This window comes from Petaurus breviceps, unplaced genomic scaffold (assembly GCF_028583685.1).
Source record: "Petaurus breviceps papuanus isolate PSGF00001 unplaced genomic scaffold, PetGlider_PUasm1.0 183, whole genome shotgun sequence".
In the NCBI taxonomy this organism is placed as follows: domain Eukaryota; kingdom Metazoa; phylum Chordata; class Mammalia; order Diprotodontia; family Petauridae; genus Petaurus; species Petaurus breviceps.
In genome coordinates, this window is record NW_027185791.1 from 19,342,003 (window position 1) to 19,364,601 (window position 22,599).

The window sequence follows — 22,599 nt, forward strand, 5'->3', positions numbered from 1 at the left end:
CTTTGTCATCAGGAAGGTCTGGAAAGCCCTCACATCCTTGAATGACCCTCTCTTTGCCTGAAAGATTATGTTGTTTTGCTGGATAGTTGATCCTTGGTTGTAACCCATGCTCTTTTGACTTTTGAAATATCACATTCCAGTCCCTCTGATCTTTCAGTGTAGAAGCTGCCAGATCTTGTGTGATCCTGAATGTAGTTCCATGATATCTGAATTGATTCTTTCTGGCTGATTATAGTATTTTCTCCTTTACCTGATGGTTCTGGAATTTGGCTGCAACCTTTTGCAGAGTTTTTAATTTGGGATCTCTTTCAGAAGCTGCCTGGTGGATTGTTTTAATATCTATTTTACCCTCTGATTCTAGGATCTCAAGGCAGTTTTCCTTGATGAGCTCTTGGAAGATGTTGTCAAGGCTAATTTTTTCATCATGATTTTCCAGTAGACCAATAATTCTCAGATCATCTCTCCTGAATCTGTTTTGCAGGTCAGTTATTTTTCCATTGAGATATTTTGCCTCTTTTTCTAATTTTTCATTCTTGATGTTTTGTTTGACTGATTCTTGGTGCCTCATAGTATCATTAGCTTCAATTTGGTTGATTCTGATTTTTAGTGATTACTTTCCTCAGTTTTTGAAGCTCCTTTTTAATATGTTCAGATTTCATTATTAGGGATTTATTTTCTCCAGTTAGATTTTGATCCTCTTTTCCCATTTCATACATTTTTCTTTTTAAGAAGCTGCTTTCTTCATTGAAATGTTTTTTTCTATTTTCATAATTTTGATTTTAAAAGAATTAGTCAATTTAACTTCTACCTCTTTTTTAAGTCCTTCTTGAGCCCTTCTAAGAACACTTTTTGGGCTTGAGACCAGTTCATATTCACTCTTGAGGCTTCATCTGTGGGTGTGGAGTCAGTGCTGTCTGCTTCAGAATTTGGTTCCTCCAGTGTGCAATAATAGGATACTAGAGTCTTTGCCTTTGCAGTCTGTCTTTTACTCATTTTGAGGCAGGACCTTAGCCACACCCTTCCTCTAGGACTCCCAAGCCTTCACTATTTTAAAATTTTGCTCTGGAGCAATAATTTCTGTATTTTCAGAGTTGGAGAGGGAGATTGGAGCAGCCAGGGTTCACTCTGTCATCCTGATCCCTGGAAGTTCATGTATATTCTTTGTAAATTTCCAGGCTGTGAGTTGATAGTCCTGTGAGTAGCTGCTGACACTGCCTTGGGTCCTGCATTTGTCTCTTACCCAGCTCCAACAGATCCCAGGCCTGTCGTGACAGGCCTGGGAATCTCCCTTACGATCAATGGATCAACTTGCCACCATGCTATCCAAATCCACATCTGCCTCCCCAAACAGTTTTTCAAAATTGTTTTTTCTTCTCTTCTTTCCTTATGTTTCCACTGCCCCCTTATTTTTATTCAGTGCCCCCAATTGTACCCAAAGCTGTTACCACCACCCCGTCATTCCCCCAGGGGGCTATGTATTGACCACTTTGGGAAACTATGGACTCTAGAATATATGATTAGATCAGAGAGATTACTTTGGCATCTGTACAAAGGATAGATTGGTCAAGAGAGACACTGGAAATGGGGAGGAAAATTGGGAACTTAAATAGGATTGGCAATGTGGTAGCAGCAAGAGTGATTAAGATATTAAGGTAGATATTGTTTGACTAATATGGAAATATGTTTATATGATTGTAAACATATAACCCATATCAAACTGTTTATCATTTTAGGGAGGAGAGAAAGGAGAAAAGGAAAAAAATTTAAATAAAAAAGGAATGTTAAAAATGGTCTTTATGTGTTATTGGAAAAAAATAACATTATTTAAAGGACAAAAAGTAAAATAAAAGTGCTGAGTCACACATTACCAGAAGCAATAACAAAAATAGCAAAAAATAAGTAGATGTGTAAAGGTAGATTCAATAAGACTTGGCAAATAAATGGATGAGAAAGATCAAGAAGAGAAAAGAGCCTTTAAAGGTGCCTTTAAGGCTCTAGGTCTGGGTAGGTGGAAAGATAGTGGTGTTATCAACAAGGATAAAGGTTAAGTTTTTAAAAAGACAAATACACAAGAACATTGTATTCAGAACTGGAAGGGGAGGAGCATTAATTAAGCACCAACTATGTGCTTTACACTGCTTCTCATCATAGCACCTATGCCAGAAAACACTTATCTGGCTCTGACCAACTTCAGGTAAGCTGGCCTTCATTTGTCAGCCTTATTTCACTTAGGGCCTCTATTTGGATGTGATACCTGATGAGTTCTCTTGCAACAATAGCTGTTTGTCTTTCAGGTCTACTGGATTTTGTGTTGTCCATGAGCCATGCACACGTTCAATGTACTAATGGTAAATGGAATCATCTTCACAAAAAATTTCATGTATTTTTCTGTGTTTTGACCACAAGGTGGGATCCCTTCCTACTGAGGTAAGCAGGTTGGGGTTGAGTGGAGCAGAGAATTTTTAGGGAATCTTTTCCAGCCCCTTCCTCACACCAGGAGGTGAGAAGTGTGGTCCTTTAAAAAAAGCTGCATAGATTTTGCAATTAGATCTAATCTAGTCAGTGAGCTCATATGCCTCCCAAAAAGAGTGAATGACAGACTCCTAGCAATGCGACTGCCACTTTCAGGGAAATAGCAAGCCAACACCATCAGTGCATAGGCTCCTACAATAGTGGACCTTGATGAAGTCAAAGAAACATTAATTTTTTAAAATTTTTTGAAATTTATTTATTTATTTTTAGTTTTCAACATTCACTTCCATAAGATTTTGAATTTCAAATTTTCTCCCCATCTCCACTAACCCCTCCCTAAGACAGCATGCAATCAGATATAGTTTCTACATATACATTCACATTAAACATATTTTCACATTAGTCATGTTGTAAAGAAGAATTAGAGCCAATGAGAGGAACTACTAGAAAGAAGAAATGAGAGATAAAAAGAGAGAGAGAGAGAGAGAGATAGTAAATACTATGCTTCAATCTGCATCCAGAAACCATAGCTCTGGTTGCAGACAGCATTTTCCATCATGAATCTTTTAGAGTTGTCTTAGATCCTGGCATTGCTAAGAAGATGTAATTCTGTCAGATTTAGTAAGCACACAATGTTGCCGTCACTGTATATAATATTCTCCTGGTTCTAGTCACTTCACTCAGCATCTGTTCATCTAAGTCTTCCCAGGTTTTTCTGAAGTCTGCCTGCTTATCATTAAAGAAAATTTCTATGAAGGTCTGGAAAACCTCATCATCAATGTGCCAGAAGAGGCAACCTATCAACTGTGAGACATGAAAGATGATGGCCAAGGACCACCCACCTTGGTGTACCCACATCAAAGAAGACACTGTGGTCCATGAGCAAAGCAGAGTCACAGTAGCACAAAGGAAATATGAGATGCACAACTCTAGAGACATTTCCATCTCAAATATGCAAACAGAATATTTAAACCCAATCCATGGGAAAGCCTATTGGACTGATCAGCCACAGCGGAACACACTGTACTTTGACCCCAACATCGTTATGTCATTGGTCCTCTTCAAGTACAGAGGATGAACAGTAACTGTGCTGGACACTGTGTTAACTACTTCATAAATATTAACACATTTGATCCTCACATCAAACTTGTGAGATAGCTGCTAGGATTATACCTATTTTACAGTTGAGGAAACTGAGGCAGGCAACATGTCCAAGGTCACACGGTTTCAAGAATTAAAAGAAAAAGAATTGGAAACTTGGGAGTGAGGGTGGGGTAGTCCCATACTGGTAACCAATTTGGGAATGATTAAACAAGTTATGATGTATGTATGTGATAAAATACTATTGTGCTAGAAGATACAATGAAGGCAATCATTTCAGAGAGTACAATGGCAGAATAAGGACCAAATTTATTAAACAACAGTAACAAAATTGTAATGGCAAACAACTTAGAGAGTCTTAGTAACTCTGATTAACACTGTCATCAAGCCCAGTTCCTGAACCCTCATGATGAAATATACTATGTTTGTCCAGATAGAGAAGTGATCAACTGTGAGTGCAGACTGAAACAATTTTTGTGGACATGGCTAATACAGTAACATGTTTTAACATGTTTTACTTGATGTAAAGCCAATCATGACCAGCTTTCCAGAGGACTTCTCTGTGAACAGCTTTCAAAATTCTGATTGCATAGTATAGTGAACCCTCTATTTCTTCAATAACAAATCAGGGCAAAACATTCACAGAAAATCAGTGTTACAATTTATCACAGAAAATCAAAATACAATATTCACCATATCACAACTCAACAATTTATCACTAAAATGGCCACATAGTTTTCAGCAAAGTGGTCACATAGTTTTGAACAAAATACAATCATTTAGTAACTCAATCATTTAATCATTCAATCATCCTTAATTCAATCAGTCTTAAGGAGAAGAGCCTCATTAATCCTTAACTCACTCATCCTGCCTCCTTAAGGGATGCAAAATATGTCAAATTCTCTACCCATGGGGTACAAATAAATTACAATATCAGTCACTACTCAGTACTCTCTTAAGAGGTAGTGGAAAATACACAGGCCTAGGTCATAAGTAACTTACGATTTTATCAGGCACTACTCAGTACCCACAGAGAGGTCTTTTCATCTTGACTTGGTGCAGGCTTTCAGCAACTCTTCCAGGGTCCCAGCTCCCACCCAAACCTGACCAACTGCCACCTGAGTTCAAAGGCAGACAGCTCCCAGCTCCTTGTCCAGCTCTTCATGCAGTTCCCACTCCATATTGAAGCTCACAGTGTCCAATCCACTTCAAGTCCTTCACAGTTTCTGTTTCTGGGAAAACAAAGCTTAACAAAACCACAGACAGACAAAGTACTAACACCACAGTCATGCTTCGTCTGGCAGCTCCAACTGGTCCTTGGAAATCCACCACAGCCTCAGCAGCTCAGGCTGGCCCTCAGAAATCCTCAGCACCATAAGCTCCGTTCTCGAAATCAAAATCACTTTCTCCACGGAAGTTCCAGTCCAGCAGCAGCAGCTCAGCCTCAGAGGCTTGCTGAGAGAAATTCTCTCTCTCTCTCTCTCTCTCTCTCTCTCTCTCTCTCTCTCTCTCTGTCTCTCTCTCTCTCTCTCTCTCTCTGTCTCTCTCTGTCTCTGTCTCTCTCTCTCCCTCCCTCTCTCTTTGTCTCTCCGTCTCTGTCTCTCTCTCTGTCTCTCCCCCCCAGCAGCTGCTCTGCCTCCATGAAGCTTATCCCAAGAAGTTCTGACTGTCCAGCTTGTGCTCTTCCTTATATAAGGCATTAGCCCCTCCCTGTTCAGCCCCTTCCTGCTATGTCAGCAACAGGGGTTCATGCCTTCTTTTTCTTTAACAGAAGCTTAATTTGAAACTAGGTGCTAAGTACCTCTCAGCTTAGCAATACAAAGGGGTCTTCAGATTCCATTACTATCACAGTTGACTCTTCATATTTGCTATGAATTGTGTTTTTCTTGTTTTCTCAGTGGATAAGAGAGTAGGAAGTGGAAGAGAGAAGAGCAGAAAAGAAAAGAAAGTTGAATTTTTAAAAAGGAAATTGTTCATACAAAATTGATATATAATATATGTTTTTGTAGAGAGGAATAATCATAACTCACATTTATCTAGCACTTAAACCTTTACAAAGTGCTTTGTAAATATTATTTAATTCTATCCTCACAACAACCCTGCCAGGTAGATGTTATTATTATTCCCATTTTACAGATGAGGAAATTGAGGTATAAAGGAACTAAATAACTTCAGGGTCACACAACTGTAAGTGTCTGAGGCAGGATTTGAATCCAGGTCTTCCTGGCTCCTGGTCCAGAACTCTATCCACTGTAGCATATAAGACCTCAAGCCTTAGCTCCATGTATATTCCATGAAAGTCATAGAGGGGAAAAAAATCTACCATCAGTCCCATAGTATTGAATACTCCCATGTTCCACCATTGTCCTCTCTCCTTTTCATCTCACAGGCCATAAACACATACCCATTACAACAATGACTCCATCCATTTTCATAGCCCTAAATAAGCCTTTGGCTCCTCCAGCACCCCAGCTGCTTCTTGGTGCTTCCAAATGCTTCCCAAAGCATTGTTGTCCCTCCTTCCCCCTTTGCATCACCCTTACAATGGAAGGATATGGGGAAGAAACTTTCTATGGAAGACACAAATAAACATTTGTGTCTATCCTCACTGCTCAGGTCTACAGTTTCCCTTCTCCTGAGGCTAATTTTCTCCTGGTGATGTCCTTTTACATGGCTGCAAATCATGGGACACCACAAAAGCAAAATAATCATAGGTGCAGGTCACCCAAAAAAGCAATGGTCTGTATGACATACAGCATTTTAGCAATACGATTTTCATGTAAAAATCAGAATAAGGGACATCATTGAGTCAATAAGTTAAAAATCAAGCATTTATTAAGCACCTCCTATGTTCCAGGAACAGAAAATCAAAAGACAACAAAAAAATAGTCATAGCAACTTCCATCCTACTGAAGAAAACAACATGTACCTGTTAAGTAGAATACAAAATTTAAATTTCCCACCCATGTGACTTTAGGCAGCCCTGAAAAGAACAGCTGTGATACTGCAGACATATAGGGAAAGGGAAATCTTGATTGCTTGAGATATTTCTAGGAAGAATCAGAGAAAGGACTTAATTTCACTTCTGAATAAGAATGTCCCTAAATTCTTACATGTCTTAGCATCTAAACCGGGAGTAGAGAACCTGTGGCCTCGAGGCAGCATGTGACCCACTAGGTCCTCAAGTGCAGCCCTTTAACTGAATCAGGTTCCCCATCCCTGATCTAAACTAATTTTACCCTTTTACTGCTTGTTTATCTGTAGTGTTTTCTTGCATTCTGCAGTTATCTTTTCTGTAATAAGTATTTTGTGGGAAGAAAGTCAAGGTGGCGGAGATGAAATCTGCCACCTTCCAGGTCTGAAACAGGCCTGTTACCCCAGCCCCCTGGAAGGACCAAGAATCTGCAAATATGGTCAGTGAAGTTGGATCATAGAGTACATGGAGGGAGTCGAGGAAGAAGGATCCATTTTATGAGGAGTATTAAATGTAATGACCCTGGAGGTGACGGGAAGCCACTGAAGCTCAGAGTAGGAGGATAGTAATGGTCAGTCCTATGCTTTAGAAAAAAAAACAAAAACCCACCTCAGCAGCTGAAAGGAGAATGGATTGAAATGCAGAGAAGTGAGGCAGTTGAAGGTTACTGCAGGGCAGCTACTGGTGCAGTGGATAGAGAACCCTCCCTCCAGTCAGGAGAACTGAGTTCAAACTCGTCCTCAGACACTTGACACTTACTAGTTGTGTGACCTTGGGCAAGTCACTTAACTCTGATTGCCATTCAAAAAGAAAAAAATTGTCATTGCAATAGACCAGAGAAGAGGACATGAGGGCCTGAAGCAGGTTTGTGACTATATTGATGGGAAGAAGTGTTGTGATGGTAGAAACACGATTAGGGTCAGTGTTAGAGAATAGGAAGCATTTTAAGAATATCTAATGGGAATGTGAAGACTGTGCAGTTAACTCTACCACAGACTATCCATTTGTCTTTTTCAGACAATAGTCAACAAGCACTGGAAAGACAAAGAAAGGCAAAAGACAGTCCCTGATCTCAAGAAGTTCAGCACCTAATGGGGGCCAGGGAGAGATAACATGCAAATCACTATGTACAAAGAAGATGCAGTAGGATAAAGTGGAGATATCAGCAGAGGGAAAGCACTAGCATTGAGGGGTACAATGAAAGGTTTCTGGGAGAAGGTGGGGATTTTAGTTGGGGATTGGAAGAAAGCCAGACAATCTAGGAGGTAGAGATGAGAAAGAGAATTGCAGGTGTGGTGGAGAGTCAGTGAAAATGCTTGGAGTTGGGGCTGCTAGGTGGCACAATGAATAAAGCACCGACCCTGGAGTCAGGAGGACCTGAGTTCAAATCCAACCTCAGACACTTAACACAAAACTAGCCGTGTGACCTTAGGCAAGTCGCTTAACCCCAATTGCCCTACCTTCCCCCCTCCAAAAAGCAAAAAAAAAAAAAAATGCTTGGAGTCAGGAGGAATATCTTTTGTGAGCAACTGCAGAAAGACCAGTGTCCCTGGGTCCCAAGTTATATCAGGGAGGGGAGGTAGGGGGAGTATGGGATAAAAGACTGGAAAGACAAGAAAGGGTAAGATCTCAAAGAACTTTAAAGGCTGAACAAAGGATTTTGTATTTGATCCTGCAGTGATAGATAAGCACTGGAATTCATTGAGAAGGAGACATGGTGACATTGGGCAGGGACCCAAGGACATGGTGACATCTGTGCTTTAAAAGTAAAATAACTTTGACAGTTGAATGGAGAATGGACTGATCTGTAACTATTTCAATGTGAATAACCATGAATTGCTGGTGTTAAATCTATCTATCTGCCATCCACCCCTCAGTCAGCCAGTAGAGGTCATAAAAGTTTCTTTCTAAGAAATCTGTATTAAGCATAGAGTTTGTGTCCTTCCAGTCAGACTTGCTCTTGGAAAGAAAGCTTACTGGCCTGGTGTCTCTTCCTCTCCTTCCTTCCTGATAGATTTTTTTTTGGAATCTCCACAATGAAGTGAGGAGTGGTAATTAGTTTGAGATTCTACTCTTAAGTTTTCTGACCTGCTGCTGTTTCATGAAATACCTACAGGGCATTGTTGCCATTATTAAATGGGACCACCGTCATTGAATTTCCAGAATAATTTGGCTTCTGCCCTATGTCTATCCAATTCCCAATCTCCAGGTATTTGGGGAGGTATTTGGATTTGGGGAGTCTTTCTTTTTAATCTGATCAGTCAGGAGTTCCTTAATTTGTCTCCTGAAATTATAGGCGTCTCTTCCCAATATACACACAGCTGACATGACAGAAGCAGCTCCAGGAAGTCTCTGGCAAAGACTGGAGACAAAGGAGGGGGCAGGGTCTGGAGGGCAGTAGGGCTGTATGCCTTGGCTGTGGGTCACAAAAGTTGCAGCTATGGGGCCATTGTGGAGGGGAGGTAACTAGGATGGCAGGGGTATTAGGTTTGCTTTTTAAAAAATTAATTAAATTATGTTTAGTTTTCAACATTCACTTTCATAATATTTTGAGTTTTATATTTTCTCCCCTTCCTTCCCCTAACCCCATCCCAAGATGATACACAATCTTATATAGGTTCCATATATAGATTCATGTTAAATATATTTTCACATTAGTCATGTCGTAAAGAATTAGAATCAATGGGAGGAACCAAGAGAAAGAGGAAACAAAACAGAGAGAGACAGAGACAGAGAGCAAATAGTATGCTTCATTTTACATTCAGATTCCATAGTTCTTTTTCTGGATGTGGACAGCATTTTTCATCATGAGTCTTTTGGAGTTTTCTTGGATCCTTGCATTGCTGAAAAGAGATAAGTCTATCAAAGGTTGTCATCACACAATGTTGCTGTTACTGTGTACAGTGTTCTCCTGGTTCTGCTCACTTCACTTATCATCAGTCATTTAAGTCTTTCCAGGTTTTTCTGAAGTCCTCCTGCTCATCATTTCTTATAGCACAATAGCATTCCATTACATTCATATAACACAACTTATTCAGCCATTCCCGAATTAATGAGCATCCTCTTAATTTCCAGTTCTTGAGTACCACAAATAGAGCTGCTCTCAGTTTGCTTTTTGATGGCGATTTTTAGAGAACTGTCAAGGATTTTTTTTAAACAAGTGATTTCCTTTTTTTTAAGTGTAAGCTCTTTTTGTTGGGGGTTGTTTATGACTATCTGTTTGGGTCTTTGTAATTGCCTTTTAACTTTTCCTTTAGCTTTTGCTAATTTCAGTACTTTTGAGGGCACAGAAATAATTTTGGTGCACTAACTTCTTAAATTATTTCCCAGAGAGTATTCCAGGTCTTACCTGTTTATCCTCAATATTAAGTTTTTTAAAGTGTTTTTTTTACTTGCTGGAGATATAAAAAGCTTATCCAGAGTAGGTCATCTTCATAGCTGGTGCTGGCATGAAAATATTTTTATGCAATATATATGTTGCTGAATTTTATTAATGTGCTATGTGTTTATAAGAAAGTTTTGAACACTTTGTGTATGCATCACTGTGTAATATATGTTGATATCTGAATAAGTTACTGAGAATGTTTTCATGCTTTTGAGTTCATGTGCTGCTTTAAGCTTTTGCAATGTGCCTTGTTTTAGTTGCATAGAGCCTTGTTTTCTGTTAACAGTGAATTTATTGCTTGCATCAATATTTCAACATTGATTTCACACATGGTGCAATCTCCTTAAAAAGATGGGAGCTGAAACAGTTCAACTGTGTGTGTTTGGTATGAAAGAAGTTTAGAGGTCTCCTAGTATTTGGGAGAGTCAGTCAGCAGGGATTTATTATGGGCTTCCTAGTTGACGGGAGCTGTCCAGTACTAAGGATACAAAGAAAGCCCCTGCTCTCAAGGCAGATACAATCTAATGAGTGAGATACATGTAAACAACTAGGGAGATACAGATGTATTTGATGAAGGGATATGAAAGGGGAAGCCTCTGGCATCTAGAAGTCTTCCTGCATGTACAAAGTGGATTTTGAACTGAGTGTAGAAGGAAGCCAGAGAAAATAAATGTTGGATGTGATGGAACAGAGCATTTCAAGTGTGAGAGATAAGCAACTGTAAGTATGGCCAGTGTACAAAGAAGTACAAGGAAGGGAGTTGAGTATATCTGGAAAGGGAGGAGGGAGCCAGTTCATGAGGAGGATTAAATGCAATGTTCCTTGAGGTGATAGGAAGCCACTGGAGCTCACTGAGCAGGAAGATGATATGATCAGACCTATTCTTTAGCAAAGAACCGAAAACCTGCCTTGGCAGCTGGAAGGAGGGTGAATTGGAGTAGAGAGAGATGAGGCAGGAAGACAAGTTAAAAGATTGTTGCAATAGATCCGAGGAGACATGATGAGGGCCTGAACTAGGGTTGTGGCTCATTGAGTGGGGAGAAGGGGTTCAAATCTGGCGTCAGATACATACTAGTTGTGTGACCTTGGGCAAGTCACTTCACCCTGTTTGCCTCAGTTTCCTCATCTGTAAACCGAGTTGGAGAAGGAAATGGCAAACCACTCTAGTATCTCTGCCAAGAAAACCCTAAATGGGGTCATGAAGAGTCAGACATGATTAAAATATGACTGAACAACCATGATGCAGATTAAGCTGTTAAAGCTTAAAGTTACACTAAGACTTTTGATACAAGAGGTATAACAGTCTGCCATCTAAGAAGGAGCCACTCACACAAAAATGAGAACAAAAAAGTAGGTTTTCTCCTGGTGTCACAATGAAGTCTGAAAATATCATGCTGCCTGTGGTTAAGATGGAGGCCATATTCTATGTAATGATCTGATTCCACAGAAACCCAAGGCTGGCATTTTCTCTACTCAAGGATTATCGTGCCCCAGGATAGCAGCACTGAGAGGGTTCAGTCGGACAGACAGGATCTAGCCCAAAACAATGGAAGGTTCATGAGTCAGAGAAGGTGACAAGGTTGACTGAGAGCTTAAGAAAGAAAGCCTCAGTGGTAGTAAATAACCACACCTAGACATCAGCTGGGGCAAATGCGGCAAAACTTTGGCTGTGTGTTTGAAGAAAATGGGTCAATACAAGAATATTATGTTAACTTTGTGTCTGATACTGTGACATGAGAGTGAAAAGGCCAGCTGAGTCAGTATTCAGGGTAAAGTGATATCCGCTGCCATTGATGCTGACAGGTGTTATAGGGGCTGACAAAGCTGCTGTTGTTGACCCTTCATTTTCAAAGAGGACCAATGACATCAGAGGGTGATAAATGGACTTGCTAGTGAAGATGACTACAAAGTTTAGGAAAAGGCTAGCTACATGTGTCTTATGCATCCAGTCACCTCTATACAGACAGAAAACATTACTAACAATGCCTGTAGTGAGACAGATACTCCAGAAATTAGGGCAGACATGGGAAACCTGTGGCCTTGAGGTCACATGTGGCTCTCTGGGTCCTCAAGTGCAGCTCAATTTATTCTGTGAAGTTTGGATTCAGTCAAAGGGCCACACTTACGGACTTAGAGGGTCACTTGTGACCTCAAACTCATAGGTTCCTCATTCCTGGGGAGTCAGTTTACTATAATGAATTCCTAGGTGGCACAGTGAATAGAACACCAGTCCTGGAGTCAAGAGGACCTGAGTCTAAATCCAGCCTCAGACTCTTAACACTAGTGACCTTGGGCATGTCACTTAACCCCAATTGCCCTGCCTTTCCCCTTCCAAAAAGCAAAAAAAAAAAAAAAAGAATTCAGCTTCAGTTGTTTTCAGAACCTTCTCTCAAGTGTGAGCCATGAAGGCAAACCATGGAAACCACACCTCCATAGAGCTGCAGGCATAGGCTCAAAGAGCTTTTGGTGAACAGGGAAAAGTGAATAGACCTATTATTTTTGGAAAGTTTGAGACCCTAGAGAATGCAGGCCATGAATACCTAATACAACAGTACTTCCAACAGGTAATAGTCCTTAACTCAATCATCCTTAAGGAGCAAGCCTCCTTAAGGGACACAACCTACAAAGGTCAAAGTTCTTCACCCCCAGGTCACATTGTCTTAATCTCTCAGTCAAAAAGTTTTCTTTCTTCTTGATTGGAGATTAGTTTCTAATCATCCTTAAGAGGTTCAAGGTACAGAGTACAGAGTTCTCCCACCCCTGGGACACAGTAAATCATGTTCTTCTCAGTTAACACCAAGTACCCAAGTGTAGCATCAAAGCAATATTTACAGTGCCCAAGATCACAATAAAGACCATGACTATAATTATCACCTGATGTTCAAACCCTTTAGCAAATTCCCTCCATCACAGGTTCCATGTGATTACATTCACTCTATTAGGGGGAAGAATTTACTTTCAAACTCCACCCTAGGTCTATTAAGAGGCAAGGAAGATCTTCAAATTCCCATTCTTATTACACCAAGGAAAATCTTTTCATCTTGACTCAAGGCTGGCTGTCAGATTCCATGGTTCCTCTTCCATGGGTTCAGCTCCTCCCTGAATCTACCCAATTGTCACCTGGATTCACAGGTAAGTAGATCTCAGCTCCTTGTCCAGTTCCCATTCCATATTGAAGCGCGCAGTGTCCAGTCCACCTCACATTCTTTGCAGTTTCTGTTTCTGGAAAGACAAAGCTTAACAGAGCCAAAAACAACTCCATACACATTGCTAGCACCATCATCAATTCACTTTCTGCGTGTGAAATCAATACAGACCCACAAACAACGTCTGACAGGTCAACACTAATTGTCAGTGTAGTCCCAGGACCTCCAAAACCCTCCTCCAGGACTTCTGTAAACAGACAACAAGAAAATCCTCTTCCAGGGCTTCCAGGAAGGTCCCAGGGCTTCTGTACAAAGCATCACAAACAAACATCGACACAGAGCAGACAAACAGAGTGCTGGGATAGCACAAGTTTTCTCCTTCTCAGTTCTGCCACCACAAGGGTTCCCCTCTCAGTTCTGGTCATTAGCTCCTCCCTGTTCTGCCCCTTCCTGTTGCATCAGCAAATTCCTCCCACTAAGGGTTCCCAAGTTCTATTTCTTAACAAAGACTTGATATAATCATGGGGAAGGCTCAAAAAAAACTTGAACTGAAACAAAGTGCAAATAATTAAATAGCTGAAACAAGGTGCTAAGTACTTCTTTGGTTGTCATTACACCAACTCAAGGCCTTTGAGTAAAATGACAACTTTTACAGAGTTGGAACGAATCTTAGATGGCCACATACTTCATATTTATTTACTACTTTCAAAGGTTGCCAAAGTTCTTTTAAAAAGCTTCTTGCATTCAGTTAATTAGTAAAAATGAAGTATCTACTATGTGTCAGGCTAAGTGATGGGGATTTGAATAAGAAAAAAGACAGGCCCTGCCTTCAAGGAGCTTACAATCTTAATCAGGGAAGAAAAACTAAAAATAAGTATATAAAGGGTTGGGAAGAGTACCACAGAAGGTATGCAATTTAGGAGCATGGTAGAAAAGTCAGAAGCCCCAGAGTAGTGCACCCAAGTGAGCCATGAGGGTATAACGTTAACTCCTCTGATCTTTACCACTCTATGAGAGGGAGCAAGGTGGTACAATAAATAGAACACTGGGCCTGGAGTCAAGACAACCTGATTTATAATCCAGCCTAAAACACTAGCTGTGTGACCCCAGGCAAGTCACCTAACCCTGTTTGCTTCAGTTTCTTATCTGTAAAATGAACTGGAGAAGGAAATGGCAAACAACTCCAGTATCTTTTCCAAGAAAACCCCACTTAGGGTCACATAGAATAGGACTGGACTGAAATTACTCAACAGCACCCTGTGAGATAGGTGCTATTATCCCCATTTTACAGAGGGAAGGTAAGGACAAAAGAGGCTAAGAAAATGACTTGATGAGGGTCACCTCACTAATGAAGTATCCATCATAGAATCTGAACTTGTCTTCTTAACCTCAGGCCCAACAGTTTGTCACTATACCAAGATAAGTAATAGCAGTTAGGGGGATCAGGATCATTCCTCCATAAGGAGGGGAAGGGCAAACAAAGCATCATAAGCTTTAGGGCTCAAAGAGTCCTTAGGAATGATCAGCTCCAATGTGTTTTACAGATGAGGAATCTCATTGGGCTCAGCAGAGCCGCTGCCCAAAGTGACTTGTGTGATAGGACAGGCCTTGGGTGAGAGAAGGCTCCATGTGGGATCAGAGGCACTGGGCCCTTCAGGGCAGCCTCTGCTGTGCACTAAGGACACTGACTGGTCAAGTGACTAAAGCTCTGGGCTTCAGGTCTCCTCATCTGGAATGTGATGAAGGGACTGGACTAGACGACTTCTGAGGTCCTGAGCTCTAAGCCTGTGATCCTAGGACTTCCAACTAATTGTCTCTGCTTCTGTCTCAGAATGGGCATAAATACTGTGGGGGAACTGGATAATTCAGGATTTAGAGTCTCAGTGACCTGGGTTCTCATCATGGTTCTGCCATGTATGAAGTAGAGAGGTGGTACTGTGATAAGAGGGTTAGGACTGGACTCAGGAAGACCTGAGTTCAAATTTTGTCTCAGGCACTTACTAGCTATGTGACCCTAGAATTGTCAGGTCAAGGAGAAAATACTGTAAGCAACCAGAAAGAAATAATTTAAATATCATGGAACCATAGTCAGGATTATGCAGCATCTTGCAGCTTCTACTTTAAAAGACTGGAGGGCTTGAAACAGGATATTCTGTTAAGCAAAGGAGCTTGGATTACAACTACCCAATAAAACTGAACATAATCTTTCAGAGGAAGAAATGGAAGGGGGGTCTTCCAAACCTTCCTGATAAAAAGACCAGAGCACAACAGAAAATTTTATCTTCAAAATCAAGACTCAAGAGAGGCATAAAAAGGTAAATGAAAGAAAAACAGTAAGAACATGCTATTCAATAAGATGAAATGGTTTACCTACCTACAGAGGAAGATGATACTTACACCTCTTGAGAAATATATCTTTATTATGGCATTTTAAAAGGGCTATATAGAGAGAAGGGACGAGTATAAGATGACATTGGTGTGATGATAAAAGTCTATTTCAGTAGTGAAAAAGCATTGGACTTGGAAAAGAGGAAAGGAAGAGGCTGAAAAGGGTAAATTATATAACGTGAAGATGAGCAAAGACCTCAGGGCAGGAGATAAGCATTATCTGAACCTTTTTACTCTCATTGGATTTGCCTCAAAGAAGGAATAACATACTCAGTTAGCTATAGAAATCGAACTTACCCTATGGGAAGTAGGAAGGGGAAGGGGAAAGAAAAGGAAGGGGCAGGGGATAGAAGGGAGGAAAGATTGAAAGATTCCTTGGTCAAAAGGAAATCTGTAGTGAGGAGTCAATAGGCGAAAGGAGAGAAAAAAGCATAAATGGTATAAAATAGGATGGAGAGAAAAACACAGATCTTAATCATATCTATAAATAAGAATGAGATAAATTCTCCCATAAAATGGAGGCTGGTAGCAGAGTGGATTAAAAACCCTAATCTCACACCTTTATCTTATATTTCTGCTGATCATATAGTCCTCATGTTTCTCTGAGAGTGCCTTAGGGTCGATGGTCAATTTGTTTTGCTTTTAAAAGTGCTGAGCACATAATTCAGCACAGAGAAGACTAAAATAAATACTTGGATGTGCTTTCAGAAAGAATGAACTAATGCACACTGAACATATGGCAAGGGTTCAGACTTCTGATGCTGTGCAATTGTACAACATAGTACACTTATCCCTTCCACATTGAGGAGCTTGGGGGTGCAGCACCCTCAAGGTGTGGAAAATCTCCATAAATTTTTTGGCCCTCCCTTTGTAGTAGAGAAAAACTCTGAACTTTGTTTTCTTTTATGGAGCGTGTACCTTACTGTAAAATTGGGTTTATTTGGCCATAGGCTATATTACATGTCACTATACACACATTTTATCCTTCTCTGAGTTTCTAAACTTTTTTTATGTCACCTGCTGGTTTTTGTGGGTGGGCTGCAGCATCTGCAAAAATACCCCCAAATTCCCATTTAATTTCTTATGCCCATCCAAGATATAGCAGAACCAAGATGGGGAAAATTCCAATGTGGAAGGGATGAGTGCAAGTGTGTAGATGGGAAGTTCTCAGGCTAGCAACTGCCATGAGATTGAGTATGCATTTAGGTGACTCGATTATAAAACTAAAGGTATTTCATTATGTTCAACTCTTCTTTGCTGCAGTTTTACTGGGCCCTTTGCTTTGTCCGTTGACTATTCTCCCTCTTCACATTTTCTTCATAGTAACATAAATTGGAAATGAGACACAAAACAAGAGGTGACCAAGGTGGCATTTAATGCAGAGCTTATGCTCTAAGTTGCAAGTGAGAGCAGTTAACATTTCTGCCCAGATTGGGGGTGCGGTGCGGAGACACCTGAGAGCCGTAACTGTGAGAAATTATAAGAAAATGGAAAACCCTGTAGGTTCTGTCTGCCTTAGAAGTGTCCTTGTCCCCCTGTGGTCACCCTGGGAGAACTGACCCAGGGACCCTAAAAGCCCTGTCTCTGTAGGGGATGTTTCTCATCCTTTCCTTTGTCTGACTGTCTCCTAGGCCTGTCCAAACTTTAATCCGGAGTGTTTTTTTTTTTCAGGCCATTGCACTGATGCCTGGTGAAGTGGAAGAGGGGCAAATGGACCTGGAACTCAGCCCTCAGAGCCTGCTCTTCCATTTTCTCCTCTGATGCTGTTCCCAGTGCTGATGCTGGGCTAATCTTAGTCTCCAGTGCAAATACTCTGTTCTGATTTATACCTCAGAGCCCCCACTTCCACCTGTATCCTGTGGGAGAAGGCTCAAGATCCTCAGAACTTACTTTTCATTAAAATGTAAGTGATTCACTTCTGTTCTTTCCTGTAGTCAAATAACCTCATACTAGTTACATGGAAATATTTCTCATGAGATCTATGTGAACAGGAAAGTTGTTCTGGAGTGAAAAAGACTAGGGACACTTTTAAACCTCTATCAAAAGAAGAAATGGGAGCAGTTAGGAGGTGGAGTAGATAGAGTACCAGTCCTGGAGTCAGGAAGACCTGAGTTCAATTTTGGACTCAGACACTTGCTGTGTGAGCTTAGGCAAGTCATTTAACCCTGATTAACTGAGGGGGGGAGGGGAAGGAGAAAAGTAAATAAGCAGGCTAATCCCCAAGGCTTACAAAAGAAAGGAACTGATGTGGGGTACTTGGGATCTATGCTTGTAATATTAGTTTGTAACATCAGTTTGTAAAATCACACTCCCCACCCCCCCCCACCCCCAGCTTCAGAGCATTAACTCTACCCAGCAACAACTCATGAATTGTTTATCTCAGCTTGGAACAATAACAAGCTATGCCTATGAATCCTTCACAAAAGTATCTATAAACATTCCAGCTTAGGCAACTATTATCTCCCCCTTGTATAGAGTCCCACTGCCCCCATGAATCCTTCAATGCCCCATCTCTAGGTTAACTCCTCAGTAATTGTCCACATACTGAGTCTCTGTTAGCCTTGGTTCCCAGACATCAATCCTGTCAAACATGACACTGATGGGTGGCAGACTGGGCACTTCTCTGTCAGCCCTTGACCGCTAACCGACTTAGTGACGTTTCAAGCCTAAAACCACACCTCCAGGTAGCCCCCCCTTGGGCTATTTACCAGTGAATTATGGGCAATATGCCTAAGCAGTTGACATTAAAAGTGCATGTTCCTTTAAACACTGGCCCCACCTTAACTCCTCCCTAATCCCACCCTCTTTTCACCTGGTCAGCATAATTGACATCCAATGAATAGCCTTAACTCCTTAAAAGCTGTGCCTGTGTCTTCCTTAAGCTTGCAGGACCCCTAAGGACCCTTGTCCACTGTAAAGCATACAATAAACTTTTACAACTCTGACTCCAAGTTGGCTTGGGTTGAATTCTTTCCGGACTGAACCGAAGGCTTTCTGGTCTTAGATAAAGATCAGAGTTCCTGCTGAACCTATTGCCTTCCCTCATCAGAACCAGGATCATTTTGGAGTCAACTCAGACCCTGGAAATATCTGCCAGACTTGATGGTGGCAGGAGACCTTGCCCCTCTGGTTCCTGACCCTCACTCTCTGTACCTTCTCTCCCTAAACTCTGAATTCATTTTCCATTCCTCACTCCAGAGTCCTTATATTCACCACCTGGCTGATGAGAGAGGAAAATCAACATAGTTTTACATTAGAGTAATAAAAAGACATATATTTCTTATGTCCCCAGCTTAATAACTGAATGCTTTCTTCCATAAAACATTTTTTCATACATAAGCAATAAAACAATCTGGGTTCCTATATCTATTACATCCTAATACTAAGAGTAATGAAATCTCATTTTATGCCTCTGGACCTCAGGCTTAAATCTGTAATACTTGATCTATCTATCTTAGAGGCCTCAGTAAGGATTAGGTGGTACTCAGCAAACCTTAGAGCTATACGTAAATGTAAGCTGACATTATTACTAGAGCACTGTATTTCAGCTACATTGGGAGTAGTCTGTTTCTTCTTTGATCTTTACCCCAGTATTGCATACCAGGTTTCTCTTTGCTTTTTTTGTGGATCCTGTGAGCTCACAATTATCCCTTTTGCCTTACACTCTCTACTTCAGATGCCATGAGGGAAAGTTAAAAAAAAAAGTTGGAGAGTTAACATTAAAGGATATTTGTCACACTTTGCTAATGTATATGTGTCATTTCCAGGAACATGGTGATGACTTTTTATTTAAATGAAGAATCTTATAAAGATGGAAATATTCTTGTAAGAGATACAAGTACTTGACTCTAAACTTTAACAGTATGGTTGAGCTTTTAAAGAAATCTGAACACAACAGCAATAAAATGAATGAAATATCAACTGGAGAAAATATTGGTGGCAAACAGGGCAGCCATAAACTTGACATCTAGAATATATAAGGAAATATTTTTGAATAAAATATCAGCCAGTAGATTTTGTGAAGCAGTAATTATAATAGTTATAATAATGATAGCATTTAGATGGGTTTGCTAAGCACTTTACAAATGTATCATTTGATCATCAATCCTGGGAATTAGATGCTATTATTATCCCCATTTTCCAGATGAAGAAACTGAGGCAGAGGTTAAGGAACTTGCCCGGGGTCACACAATTAGTAAGCACCTGAGACAGGATTTGAACTCAAAATCTTCCTGACCAGAACTCTGTCCACTACCTAGTCACCTACCTACCTCTTAAATGCAAGGTTTTATCTTGAAATTCCTTGCTGCATAATGTATGCTTTGTTTGAATTTAACCTGGAATCCTCATGTTATTGTTTACTAACTTCATGGATTTTTAGTTTTCAACACTCACTTCCATAAGCTTTTGAGTTTCAAATCTTCTCCCCCTCCTTTTGTTCCCACTTCCCCAAGATGGCGCACAGTCTGATATAGACTCTACACATACATTCAGATTAAACACATTTTCACATTAGTCATCTTGTAAAGAAGAATTAGAACTAATGGAAGGAAGCACAAGAAAAAAGAAACAAAATGAAGCAAAAAAAAAAAGAGCACATAGTATGCATCAAATTCCATTCAAACTTCATAATGCTTTCTCTGGGTATTGACAGCATTTTCCATCATGAATCTTTTGGAGTTGTCTTAGATCCTTGTGTTGCTGAAAAGAGCTAAAAGTCTATCAAAGTTAGTCGTTGCACAATGTTGCTGTTACTGTGTATAATATTGTCCTGGTTCTGCTCACTTCACACAGCATCAGTTCATATAAGTCTTTCCAGGTTTTCTAAAGTTGGCTTGCTCATCATTTCTTAGAGTACAATAGTATTCTATTACATTCATATACCATAACTTGTTCAACCATTCCCCCATCGAGTGGCATCCCCTCAATTTCCAATTCTTGGCCACCACAAGATGAGTTGCTATAAACATTTTTGTACATGTGGGTTCTTTCTCCCATTTTCACTATCTCTTTGGGATACAGACCTAGAAATGGTATTGCTGGGTCAAAGGGTATGCACAGTTTTATAGCTGGTTGGGAATAGTTCAAACTGCTCTCCAGAATGGTTGGATCAGTTCACAACTCCACCAAAAATGCATTAGTGTTCCAGTTTTCCCACATCTTCTCCAATATTTATCATTTTCCAGTTTTGTCATTTGAGTCACTCTGAGGGGTGTGGTGTGGTACCTCAGAATTATTTCGATTTTCATTTCTTTAATCAATAGTGATTGAGAGCATTTTTTTCATATGACTATAGATAACTTTAATTTCTTCATCTGAAAACTGCCTGTTCATATCCTTTGACCACTTATCAACTGGGGAATGACTTGTATTCTTACAAGTTTGATTCAGTTCTCTATATATTTTAGAAATGAGGCCATTATCAGAGACACTGACTATAAAAATGATTTCCCAGCTTTCTGCTTCCTTTCTAATATTTGTTGCAGTAGTTTTGTTTGTGTAAAGATTTTTCAATTTAATGTAATCAAAATCAACAATTTTGTATTTCATAATGTTTTCTATCACTTGTCTGGATGTAAATTTTTCACTTCTTCATAAATCTGACAGGTAAACTATTCCTTGCTCTCCTAGCTTACTTATAGTATCAGCCCTTATGTACCCATTTTAACCTTATCTTGGTATGAAGTGTAAGATGTTGGTCTGTGACTAGTTTCTGTAGTACTATTCTCCAGTTTTCACAGCAATTTTTGTTAAATAATGTGACTTTTTATCCCAGAATCTGGGGTCTTTGGGTTTATCAAACAGTATATTACTATGGTCATTGACTGTTGGGTCTTGTGTACCTAACCTATTCCTCTGATCTACCACTCTGTTTCTTAGCCACTATCAAATAGTTTGATAATTTCTGCTTTATAATACTATTTAAGATCTAGTGGAGCTAGGCCACCTTCCCTTACATTTCTTCTCATTAATTCCTTGGACATTCTGGACCTTTTTTTCTTCCAGGAAAATTTTGTTATTATTTTTTCTAGTTCTATAAAACAATTTTTTGTAAGTTGTACTGATATGGAACTTCATAAATAAACTTAGGAGGAATTGTCGCTTTTATTATATTAGCTCAGCCTACCCGTGAGCAACTATTTTCCCAATTATTTGGATCTGACTTTATTTATGTGGAAAGTGTTTCATAATTGTGTTAATATAGTGCCTTGGTTGGGTTTGGTAGATAGACTTCTAAATATTTAATAATATCTGCAGTAACTTTAAATGGAATTTCACTTTCTATCTCTTGCTCTTGGGCTTTATTAATAATAGTTTAAAATATCCATGATTTATGTGGGTTTATTTTATATCCTTCAACTTTGCTAAAGTTTTCATTGTTTCAAGTAATTTTTAACTTAGTGATCTAGGATTCTCTATTTATACCTTCACATGTTCTGCAAAGACAGCTTTGTTTCTTCTGTGCCTCTTCCAATTTCTTCAATTTCTTTTTCTTCTCTTACTGTTAAAGCTAACATTCTAGCAAAAGAAAACTGCAATTAATGGTCATTCTTGTTTCACCCTTGATCTTATTGTAAATACTTCTGCCTTATTCTCCTGGCATGTAATGCTTTCTAATGGTTTTATATAGATTCTACTTATGATTTTAAGGAAGACTTCATTTATTCCTATGCTTTCTAGTATTTTTTTTTTAATAGAAATTGGTGTTCTTCTTTGTCAAAAGCTTTTTCTGCATCTATTAAGATAATTCTTTGAATTCTGTTAGTTTTGTAATTGATATGGTCAATCATGCTTATAGTTTTCCTAATATTGAACCAGCCCTGCATTCCTCGTATGAATCCTACCTGGTTATAGTGTATTATCCTCAAAATAAGTTCCTGTAATAACTTTGCTAATATATTTTTTTAATTTTTGCATCTATATTCATTAGGGAAATTGATCTATAATTTTCTTTTTCAGGCTCTTCCTGGTTGAGGTATCAGCACCATATTTGTACCATAAAAAGAATTTGTTAGGACTCCTTCTTTATCTATTTTCCCAAATAGTTTATATAGTATTAGAATCAATTGTTTTTTAAATATTTGACAAAATTCACTTTTAAATCCATCTGGCCCTGGAGATTATTTCTTAAG

The 22,599-nt window shown here is 39.6% G+C and overlaps 1 long non-coding RNA gene across 1 annotated transcript; it reads left to right on the top strand.

The window, feature by feature from the left end:
* Positions 1–377: 377 nt before the first annotated feature.
* On the top strand, positions 378–17,352 carry LOC138160999 (uncharacterized). The gene is made up of 3 exons (XR_011168240.1): positions 378–481; positions 2,295–2,427; positions 17,138–17,352. It is a non-coding gene; the product is annotated as an uncharacterized lncRNA (long non-coding RNA).
* The last annotated feature ends 5,247 nt before the right edge of the window (positions 17,353–22,599 follow it).